The sequence below is a fragment of the Pristiophorus japonicus genome, chromosome 15 (genome assembly GCF_044704955.1).
Source record: "Pristiophorus japonicus isolate sPriJap1 chromosome 15, sPriJap1.hap1, whole genome shotgun sequence".
In the NCBI taxonomy this organism is placed as follows: Eukaryota; Metazoa; Chordata; class Chondrichthyes; family Pristiophoridae; genus Pristiophorus; species Pristiophorus japonicus.
In genome coordinates, this window is record NC_091991.1 from 160,574,915 (window position 1) to 160,587,319 (window position 12,405).

Sequence of the window (12,405 nt, forward strand, 5' to 3'; positions counted from 1 at the left end):
GTCTAAAACTAGGAGTGTACTGTAGAAACATAGCCCACACTGCTTCCCCCACCCCATCCACCCACCAGTCATCCAGACAACAGGTATTTCAGAGCAGGATAAAATCTTCTGTATTATTGCCATGGGTTCTTTTTAAGTTGATCTTTTGTGATCATAAAGGCGAGACATAGGATAAGATTTTTTAAGTAGAAATCCTAAAACAATTAAATTGTAAATTAGATGTGCATAATGGTATCAAGTGGCCCCTTTACTATATGAGACTACAATTGTGGGGTATGATAGAATAGTAATGAATACTTTGGTCAACTTAATGCATCTAAGTTGCTGATATCTGAATTTTACCAGGAATACATTTCTGTTAGTAATAGAATGGGAGCTCTGAATTTCACAAATAGAAGCAACATGTGGATCATCAAAATAAGGGCTATGATTTGGAAGTTCTCCAGATACTACTTCCCTTGCCCAGTGCAAAGGGCCTATTATATTAGCTAGAGTGTCACTTTGTGCACAAAGTGCCCATGCAAAATAGTAAACCTATTGTATTGCTGATAAGCTCAATAAATTTTGCAAAAGCCATTTTGCACACTCCAACTCTCTTCAGTGGTTGGACAAATAGCACTCTGATAAATTGCATATATTAGACTTTTAAATATGAATTAGATTTATTAAGAGATACAAGATTAACAGAAGCAATAGTCAAAACATCAAAGATAAATCACTGGTTTAGTTTGCTTACACAACCAATTGCAAAAATATCTCAAAACTTCAGTAACTTTTTGTTAAAGCATGCTTGGGTTTCCAACTCTGGTTGGACTTATTTCTGGGTGTTTCATCATATGGCCTCTGAAGTGGGACATTGCGTTCTTCAGGAATTAAGGGGTTAACAATGCAACCTGCAAACTAGCTGAGATGGCACATACACATAAACCGCAAACAGGCTTAAGCTAAAAAGAATCCCCTAAATTAACGTCCGAAGTACAAGCACAGGATGTGGTTGTTAAACGGCTAGTCTAAGAAGCAGTAACAGCTTCAAATGTACATACCACAAACTTCAGGCAAACTTTGAAGTAATGTGTGGATCTTGGTTAGTGGAACAAGCTCAAGGTAACCTGCAGAGGGAAAGCTCTCTTTCTGGGTAACTGATCGAGACCTGAGTGCAATGTCTACTTAATCAACTTACTAAGACTCTGTGCCAAGTCAGAAGGTTGGTACCCGGTGGCACAAGTGCCATTCACAGGAACAGAATGACATCACCCTGTTCGAGATAGCATGGTATTACCCAATCATGCCTGAGAAAATTTAGTAGGACACAATAACCTGGGTGGATGGGGAAAACATGTGTAGCCCCAGGCTGAATTGGGTATGTTCAAGCTCAGGACATGTTCAATTGCCTCTACACAGGTTTAATTGGGATGGGGTAACATGGAACTGCACCATGAAGGTAATTGCGAAACAGCATTTTCCTGTACAATCTGTATAAAGAGGAAAGGGCGAATATTGTGTCAGCACCATACACTGGGAATACCAGTACGGTACCAACCTGACTTGCCCCATCGCGACGGGAATGTTTGTTTTACCCCAGTCCAAACTGTGAGACTTGGGGTGCGGGTGTCATTAAGTATTTATTTGCGTCGGTGTGGAGGCCCCGACCTGCCTGAGAACACCAGCGGCAGACCGGGGCCATAAAAGGAGCGGCATGGAGCATACTACTTCAGGGAGCAGCGCGAGCTGGTGCAGGAAGGCGACGGCAGTGAAGAGGGACGTCATCAAGGTCCAGATCGGTGATTGGAGCGTGGGCAGATACAGCAAGAGTGGTGAGTTCGGGGCGAAGGAGAGGCGAGAGACTGTAGAAGGACGAGATCGGGGCCCAGGAGAGGCGTGAGTTCGGAGCCAGGGGCCCAGGGACAGCACGGGCCAGCCCACACTGTGATATGTGTGCACATTGGGTCCATGCAGCAGAGCAAGTCTCCAGTCGTCTTGGTTAACCCTTGCCACTGGACCAAAACCTGGCTCTGTCAAGCCCGTGTAGTGGCTGGTGTGCAACGTCCACCCCGCGTTTAAAAAAAAATCCACGCACAGGCATCTTCCATCCTTTAGGATGTAGTTTGGGATCTGGAATATTAGGATTTTCATTGAAACACCTGTGAACTCATCCTTTTTGGCGTGGAAACAAGTCATCCTCATTTCAAGGGTTTGCCTATGATGATGATGATGATTTGTGTAGGCAAGTAAATATCACTAAGAAAGGAGCAAAAAATGTAACTGACAAAGGGATGATATGAATTTGGATAGTTAATTGGACCAATTGAGGACCAAGTACAATGGGCATTAAGTGAAATGGGGAACAGAGAGTCACAATGGCTAGATGCCGAGGTGATACTTATGGTGCATATGATCGAGATAGTCCGACAATGAACCACGAGACGATGTGTAGTTTTCATGTTATCTATTGTCTAACAACAATCGACACACACTATTGGTATGCAGCGGGGGTGGCAACTGTTAACATATTTGACATGTTCCAGTATAGACCAAGAAGTTCAAGACTTAGCTCAACTTTTGAGAAGCCTTTTACTAAAGAGAAACGATCTGACTTCACAGTTGTCAGAAACAGGGGACGAGGTCACCAGACAAATGCTGCAAGTCGAGGAAATCTGAGAGCCTCATGCCCAAACCATCAATAAAATGCGATTGATCTAACCCAAGAAACATATAAAGAACTTGTATGTGCAATGTATGACACATGGTTACTAGGGAACATCCGATAAAATGTAAACCAGATGAAACAAAAAAAACCCGATTGGACAAGTAATGAGCAGTTGTCCAAATGAACTCAGGACGGTATTACCTTCTGTGATGTTCGTAAGGGAAAACAAGTGGTTTTTGTCCCCAAGTAATTGTATTACCAAAGAGGTGAACCTCTGTGGACGCTACGGAACATTGGCAAGATACAAGGTCAATCCCGGGTTTTATTCCATGATATGCAGTGAAACTAAGTGGCTCATTCCAAGAGGTGCACACCGACGGCTGCAATATTTGGATGATGTGATAGTGTGTGCACACCCCATAGAAGGAGGGCAAAGTATAACATGCGGGTTCACTCAGATGGTTAATTGCACGTTGGAAATCAGCCCCCTTATTCAGGGAGGGACTGAGGTGACAGCCCAGGATGATGGGACATACTGCATATCTACCAAGGAAAATGAGTACAAGCATGGTAATGTCATATGTGCGATCCCAGAACCTAATTTTTGTTTTACACCCAAAGCTGTGGTCCAGATAGGCCATCGATACCTATTCCCACAAAAGGAGGAACGCATAAAGAGCATTACTTTGAACAACCCGGAATGGAATGATAAAATGAAACAATTTGAGATATCCAGTTGGCAGAGCATTCCCGTCTTGAAGAACATTTGATGCAATTGAAAAAGGACACTGAGAAAGTAAAAGTACATTATCAAGAGATTTTGGAAGATACCATAAAGCATTCGAAGGACATCAAAGAAACCCTAAAGGATACTTAGTGGTGGAAACATGTATGGAATTGGGGAATGAATGTGAATATCCATCCATGGATTCATATAGCTTCTCACGTACTGGTGGTTATACAGTTAGGATGAGCAGTGGAGTGGGGAATTGGGTTATTTTTGCCATGCAGGAAAAGGATAGCAAAGATGTTGATTATGGAACGGCGGAAATTACTAGCCAAGCATCCTGAAATATTCTGAGATGTAGGTTACATCCCGGGTCCCCCAAACCATGTGGCTGATCACTACAGAGCGGGGTAGGGGACACAGGACAGAGCAGAATTACGTTGGTATTCTTGGGCTGGGTAGCCAAGTATCAAAAGGGGGGACTGAAGTGGGACATTGGGTCCTTCAAGAATTAAGGGGTTAACAATGCAATCTGAAAACTAGCTGCAATGGCTGACATAAACCGCAGACAGGCTTAAGCTAAAAAGAATCCCCTAAATTAACGTCCGAAGCGCAAGCACAGGATGTGGTTGTTAAATGGCTAGTCTAAGAAGCAGTAATGGCTTCAAATGTACAAACCATAAGTATAAGGTTGGTTTTCCAGAAACTGATTTCCACGTGCTTTCTACCCTTTCAGGACAATAATGAGCAATCAGTGTGTTGCTTGCTGGAGCCCCTGATGTGACAAAAACAAATCTCAATTGATTAGCTCTGTTTCCTGTAGTGACCCCCAACAATATTAAATAATTCTGTCAACCATTTGGAGCTGCTAATTAATGCTCAAATAGTTAGCTATACAGAAGTGATTCTTTGCCTCCCCATTTCAAGTGGCATTAGTAACAACATCTTGCATTTATATAGTGCCTTTAACAAGTAAAAAGTCCCTTCACCAGAGCCCTGGAACACTAGAATGCACTCCGCTTTACCAGGTTTTCATACTTCCCATCCAACTCAACTAACCTGACTTACGATGTCTCCCGGTTAAGCAACGCCTCAATTTCAAAATTTTCATCCTTGTTTTCAAATCCCTCCATGGCCTCACCCCTCTCTATGTCTCTCATCTCCTCCAGCCCCACAACTACACCCACTTCCACCCCCGAGATATCTGCATTCCTCCAATTCTGCCCTCTTGAACATCCCTGATTATAATCGCTCAACCATCAGTGGCTGTGCCTTCTGGAATTCCCTGCCTAAACCTCTCTGCCTCTCTATCTCTCTTTCCTCCTTTAAGACACTCCTTAAAACCTGTGTCTTTGACCAAGCTTTTGACTACCTGCCCTAATTTTTCCTTGTATGGCTTGGTGTCCAATTTATTGTCTCATATTACTCCTGTGAAGCGCCATGGGAAGTTACTAGAATCTGTTATTGGGGACAGAGTGAGCATTTGGGCAAGCATAAACTGATCAGAGGGAGCCAGCATAGATTTGTAATGGGTAAGTCATGTCTAATGAACTTTTTTGAGGAGGTAACTAATGTGGTAGATTAGGGAGTGTCTATGGATGTTATATGGACTTCCAGAAGGCATTTGATAATGCTCACATAAGATAATGATTACAAAAATGGGAGGTCATAGAATTGGAGGCAACCTATTGACATGGGTAGGGAATTGGTTTGGAGGTAAGAGGCAGAGAATAGGTATAATGGGTATGTGCTCCAATTGGCATGATGTAACTAGTAGTGCCCCCGCCCTCCTCTCCCCCCCCCCCCCTCCCCCCAGGGATCTGTACTGGGGCCATAGCTTTTCACTATATTTATAAATAACTGGGATGAAGGAATAGAGAGCCATATATCCAAGTTTTCTGATGACACCAAGTTAGCTGGCACAGTAAATAGTATTGGTGAGAGCAGAACATTGCAAAGGGACCTTAAGATTAGAGCTAGGCCATTTAGGTTGATGTCAGGAAGCAATTCTTCACACAAAAGGTAGTGGAAATCTGGACCTCACTTTCCCCATAAAGCTGATGAGGCTAGGTTAATTGAAAATGTCAAAACTGAGGTTGATAGATTTTTGTTGGGTGAGGGTATTTTTTTAATTCATTCGTGGGATGTGGGTGTTGCTGGCAAGGCCAGTATTTATTGCCCATCCCTGGTTGCCCTTGACAAGGCGGTGGTGAACCGCTGCAATCCGTGAGAGGAAGATACTCCCACAGTGCTGTTAGGTAGAGAATTCCAGGATTTTGACCCAGCGACAATGAAGGAACGCTGACATATTTCCAAGTCAGGATGATGTGTGACTTGAAGGTCAACTTGGAGGCGATGGTGTTCCCCTGCATCTGCTGCCCTTGTTCTAGGCAGTAGAGGTATGGTGAGTTACTGCAGTGCATCTTGTAGATAGTACATACTGCAGCTATGTTGCGCCGGTGGAGGAGGGAGTGAACATTTAAGGTGGTAGATGGGGTGCCAGTCAAGTGAGTTGCTTTGTCCTGGATGGTGTTGAGCTTCTTGAGTGTTGTTGGAGTTGCACTCATCCAGGCAAGTGGAGAGTATTCCATCACACTCCTGACTTGCACCTTGTTGGCGGTGGAAAGGCTTTGGGGATTCAGGAGTCACTTGCTGCACAATACCCAGCCTTTGATCTCCTCTTGTAGCCTCCATATTTATGTGGCTGGTCCAGTTAAATTTCTGGTCAATGGTGAACCCCAGGATGTTGACGATAATGCCATTGAATGTCAAGGGGAGGTGGCTAGACTCTTGTCGGAGATGCTTATTGCCTGGCACTTGTGTGGTGCAAATGTTATTTGCCACTTATTAGCCCAAGCCTAGATGTTGTCCAGATCTTTTTGCAAGTGGGTACAGACTGCCTCATTATCTGAGGAATTGCGAATGGAGCTGGATATTGTGCAATCATCAGTGAACATCCCTACTTCTGACCTTATGATGGAGCAAAGGTCACTGAAGCTGCTGAAAATGGTTGAGCCTAGTTTACTGCCCTGCGGAAACTCCTGCAGTGATGTCCTGGGGCTGAGATGACTGGCGTATTATTAAGGGTTATGGAACTCTGGGGGGGTTTTGCTCTGCCCAATTACGGGGGTCTTTGGTGGCTGTTGATATATTGGGCCTCTCAGTCCCTTCTAGGGGACGGTCCAGCAGCTTATGGCTCGCTGACCACTAAACTGGCGGTTTCGAAGTGCCCTAGCACCCTTATCTGGTTCTAACCTCAGAATTTTGGTGGATTATGAGCTTCCACAAGGGAAAACAAAACATTCAGAGACAAGTGGCCCTTGGAACAAAAAAAAACGGGTAAGTCCAATTTATTAACCACGGTAAGTTTCCAACAAGGTCAAACTTCATCAAAACACAGATCTGACACACACTTATAAACTATGAAAATCTGTGGGAAGAAACGGACACAACGAAAACCTTACACAATTTTATCTTTACAAGACATTTCCAACACCACCCAAACCCCCCTTTTTACCTGACTGACCTAGGCTGACAGTTGGGAAAAGAAACCCCAGGATAATACTTACGATCCCTTTTGACAGTTATTTTTTTTTTAGCCTTAGGATGGTTGGTTTACGGGGTAGCTGGAGTGAATGTTGCCTCTCCCAGTTACTTCGGTCTCCGGTTCTTCAGCTGGTTGGCCTCGGAGCGTTGTTCGGTGTGCGGCTCGGCTTCTTGAGACGATGTTGGGCCTCTCAGTAGTTGGGTTGTATATTCTGCACACAAGTCGAGTCCAGGGCCCGTTCGATGGTAGGTTTCCCAGCCGGTAACAGTTCGTCTCCGTTCTCTCTCGGTTTCTGTCTGTCGGTGACTGCTACTGCTCCTCGACTCCTTGTCCTACTGCTCCAGCTGCTTCTCTCCTCCTGGTGGTTCCATAGGTCCTATATTTGTATCCAACTTAGTTCTAGCCTTTTCGCGGCCAAACTCAGTTGATGGTCTATTGTGTAAGTTTGGGCAGGGAGATAGCTTTGAATATTTAATCAGAAGATGTCACAGGTACAGGTAGGTGTGAGGACAGGGGTATTGTTTCAGTGTACATTGGTGTCTCAAAGTCTGCTGGTCCATTGTAACAGTCCTGGGAGTCAATCGGTTTGGGCCTCCCCTTTGATGGGCCATCACCGCAGTGATCTCAGGAATTTGTCCACTGTCCATATTAATCAGGTAGATGATGGTCCACATTGATAATTTGATTAGGGGTGAGTCATATTTTCGAACTGGGCCAGGTAGTTCCCATTGGTTGAGGATTTCCCCGCTTCAGGCCCGACTCAACCCCTGATTGGCCAGTGCCTCTGTCTCGCTTGTGAGCCAGACTCCACAATGTCTGTATCCGCCCACACGTTTCCCAGCCTGCCTGGTCTGAGGATTTTACTTGGCCAAAAATGTTCATTTAAAATGTATAGGACGATCCCATCTTGGATTTCATGTCCTTAGGGTGTTCCAATAAAATGCGGCCGTGGATTTTCGAACCTTACAGAACCAAGGCGGGTAGATGGAGTTCAGATACAGATCAGCCACGATCTAACTGAATGGCGGAACAAGCTTGAGGGACATATTGGCTTACAATGTTCCTATTTTCTGTTAGGTTTGATTAACCCTGTTATCCAATGTTTTGATGTTGACCCATATTGGTGGCAGTGAGACTTGATACATTGCAGTATCTGAGCAGTAGTTTTCAAGGTATAATTGAGAGTTGTATTACCCTGTTTATGCCCTGGGTAGAAATTGCACCCTCTGGCTCCTCCCTCTGAAGTTTTCTGCACCTGCTGTCCATTCGAAGCCCCTTTTTATACCCTTTTCTACAATTCTAAACTACTGAATTTCACTGAATCAATCATTAGCTTACACTCATCATCTTATTATCCAATTAAAAAATTACCATACACACAATGTCCCTGTTTGCTCAGGTTTCAATCTCCTGACTCCCTGACATCACATATTTTGACTGTTGGGACTGTTATCAGTGTGGCTGTTGTAACACCAAAAGGAACATGTCTTTACACTGAAGAGATTTGGCGTCCTTGATCACATTCCAATTGATTAGGTTACTCGCCTATTCTTGGCTCCCGTGGAAATATGTCGGTCTCTGCTTGTTGTTCTTTCTTACTTCTGCTGATAGCTGACTTTAAACTTAATTTTTTAGCCGGGCTACTCATTATTTCTCTTTTAATTGTCTCGCTTTCCCTTCCACCCCTATCTGCTTGCATCACTTCCTAGCTGTCATCTGCTGGAGCTGCTGGGCCTCGGAGATCACACACAGCAAAATATAACAATGGCGTACGGCAGCATCACTCCAGCTTACACATATTTAAACATTTATTCTAATTAAGCAATGAGGAGACACTGGAGGAATCTCAAGTAATCCCATCACTTCCTGCATCATACATCCTTTCCGTACAGCCGCTGGCTGATTGAGGAGTGGCTTCCAGCACATTAGGTCTTGTTTATTTGTAGACAGGATTTGTGGTGCTCAAGGGGTTTTCAGAATAACGGAGAAAAAGGTCAACTGCGACAAGCAATTAAATGTTTTTCCTGCTGGGTAAGCTATCTCACAGTGATTCATGCTTGCCACCACTATGAGCATGTATAATACTCATGGTCAGCAAAGCAGAGTGTTGCCGGAATAGTTCAAACTCAAAACAATACAGATTTTTCATACAAGTCTCTTGGGGTTGGGAATTGAATTAATGCAGTTCAATACTGTGCATCTGTCAGTACTGGCATCATACCAAGATAGTAACTTATTTGGCTTGTAGCGCTTAACAGATGTCAGCGTTCAGGTGATATAATCTACTTTATTTTACCTTCGACGTTTCTTAAATCCTGATTTTCCAAAGTTTTATCAAAAGTAACTGACAGAACTGCAGACCACCAACCTCTCAATTTTCATCACAAGAAACAAGGAGGCATGTGACACTGAAGTTTCTCATCTTAATTAAGCAAAAGACTGGAATTCCAGACTGTACAAAGTAATAAATGCACCAAACAGCTTCCACATATTAATAAACATAGAGACATGCATGAGTATATATACTTTTTAAACCTGAAAGTGCCATTGGCATTTACAAACTTTGTTAATTTTGCATACTAACAAAATGGTCTCAATGGGGGCAGAGTGGAACAGGAGTGTACAATTTCTATAACTCATCTGTCGCAGGAAATGAGGATCGTCTCTCCGTTGAATTTCTCAGAAACCAATCAAAAGGGCACAGGGAATTTCCTCGTTGTTAGTCCCCACTCTAGTACCATGACTTCACTGGAAATGCGGCAAGCCCATTTATGGCGGATTTACGGTGACACGCTGGGACCGGCATGAAGAAATTCCAGCCGGGGAGCGGTGAGGCTGAAGATAGAGAGTGCCTTGAGTGGCACGTTGGGTAGTGCAAGCTGGGAGTTAAGTGTAAGGGCTATGTGTAATGGAGCGCCCCCTAGTGGACTGCTGCTCCACCTACTGGACTACCGTGGTAATGCAACTACTGATGTAAATAATAAAAGGGTCATGTGGCAAAGTCACAAGATGACAGTTTCTGGTTAAGAGCCATCTTGTAGAGTGTGTTTGTTAGTGATGTCGTAAGGAGATATTACACTATGGAAGAGCCCAGGTGTGAACCATGTGGGCAATGTACTTTTCCCCTGGTTGCCAGCAGCAGTGCCCGATGGATGAATTGTTAATCCTGGGAAAGTTGGCAACCCTAGTGGAACTCCCAGGAGGTGGTGACCTCACGCCACTATGGTGTGACATCATATTGAGTGTTGAACCTATTTTGCAAAGGGCTCAGGATTCTGTTGGATCCCCTGGACAATTGAAAACCTACATGATCTTGATTTGAATGTTTAGACAGCAGAAATTGTCTTCTCCCTGCACTCCAAACATTTCAATTTCCAGCTTTTGAAGAGAGAGCTCTTTCCCTGCACATATTCCCATATGCATGGAACTCTGGACTAAACAGAACAGTTAATGTTCCAGCCAGACAGAAGTTTAGCAATGGAAAAAGGATTCTGCTCGGCAGCAATCCAAACGGCTTCTGCTGATTTCACACTGCAATCTCTAAGGATTGCTGGGAGGATTGGTATGATCTGATGTAAAGGATCTCATTCTCGGTCTACCCCAGTTTATGAGTGAATCCCCTCAGTCACCCAACCTGCTGAGACACCAGCGAGTTCACAAGTGACTGTAGGGGTTGGATTCTGCTGTTATTGCTGCTGTTATTCACATCCCTACTGAATCATGTTCATTCTGTTAGTTGGCGTTTGTTTCTGCTGATGTTAGTAACCCTTCGACTAGGCTGGAGTTTAATATTTTGATATTTCAAATAACAGAGATATTTGATGTCTCCAAGATAAGAGGAGACTAATTGAAGTCCTGTTACTGACTGCTCTATTTTTGATCGGGGTGGAGGAGCGGTGAGAGATCGGGGCCCAGGAGAGGCGAGGGTTCAGGGCCCAGAAGAAGCGAGAGCCCAGGGGCAGCACGGGCCAGCCCACACTGCGATCTATGGATAGTAGGAGCATGTGTGCGCACTAGATCCGTGCAGCAGAGCTTGGTCTCTTGGTTAACCCTTGCCACTGGACCAAGACCTAGCTCTGTCAAGCCCGTGTGGTGGCTGGTGTGCAACGGCCACCGCACGTTAAAAGAATCCATGCACAGGCATCTTACACCCTTCAACATGTAGTTTGGGACCTAGAATGTCAGGTCCCTCATTGAAACACCTGTCAACTCATCCCTTTTTGGTGTGGAAGTGGGTCATCCTCGATACGAGGGACTGCCTAATACTATACCCCAGTTATCTGCTGTATTCTCTGCATCACAGATAAGTCTGGATAGAAAGAAAGAAAAACTTGCATTTATATAGTGCCTTTCACCACCACCGGATGTCTCAAAGCGCTTCACAGCCAATAAAGTACTTTTGGAGTGTAACCAACTTGTGCACAGCAAACTCCCACAAACAACAATGTGATAATGACCAGATAATCTGTTTTTGTTATGTTGATTGGGGGATAAATATTGGCCAGGACACCGGGGATAACTCCCCTGCTTTACTTTGAAATAGTGCGATGGGATCTTTTACATCCAACTCAGAAGGCAGACGGGACCTCGGCTTGATGTCTCATCCGAAAGACGGCACCTCCAACAGTGCAGCACTCCCTCGGCACTATACTGGAGTGTCAGCCTAAATTTATGTGCTCAAATCCCTGGAGTGGGACTTGAACCCACAACCATTTGACTAAGAGGTGAGAGTGCTACCCACTGAGCCACAGCTGACACTTGATGCCTGTATGTACGTGCACACATGCTCTTCCAGCAAGGGTTATTAGATTGCAATTAGGAAAATAAACATTTTCGTGTCCCCATTTTCTAACCCAGGGATCTGGAAACCAATTCCCCTGCCACCACTGCTGCTGAAACCAGGAATTAGAACATAAGAACATAAGAAATAGGAGCAGGAGTAGGCTATTTTGCCCCTCAAGCTTGCTCTGCCATTCAATAAGATCATGGCTGATCTGATCTTGGCCTCAACTCCACTTCCCCGCCCGCTCCCCATAACCCTTGACACCCTTATCATTCAAAAACCTGTCTATCTCCACCTTAAATATATTCAATGACCCAGCCTCCACAGCTCTCTGGGGTAGAGAATTCCACAGATTCACGACCCTCCCGAGAGAATAAATTCCTCCTCATCTCAGTTTTGAATGTGCGACCCCTTATTCTGAAACGATGCCCCCTAGTTCTGGATTCCCCCATGAGGGGAAACATCCTCTAAGCATCTACCTTGTCGAGCCCCTTCAGTATCTTATACGTTTCAATAAGATCACCTCTCATTCTTCTAAATTCCAATGAGTATAGGCCCAACCTACTCAACCTTTCTTCATAAGATAACCCCTTCATCTCAGGAATCAACCTCGTGAGGCTTCTCTGAACTGCCTCCAATGCAAGTATATCCCTCCTTAAATAAGGAGACCAAAACTGTACGCAGTACTCTGTTAAACCTGT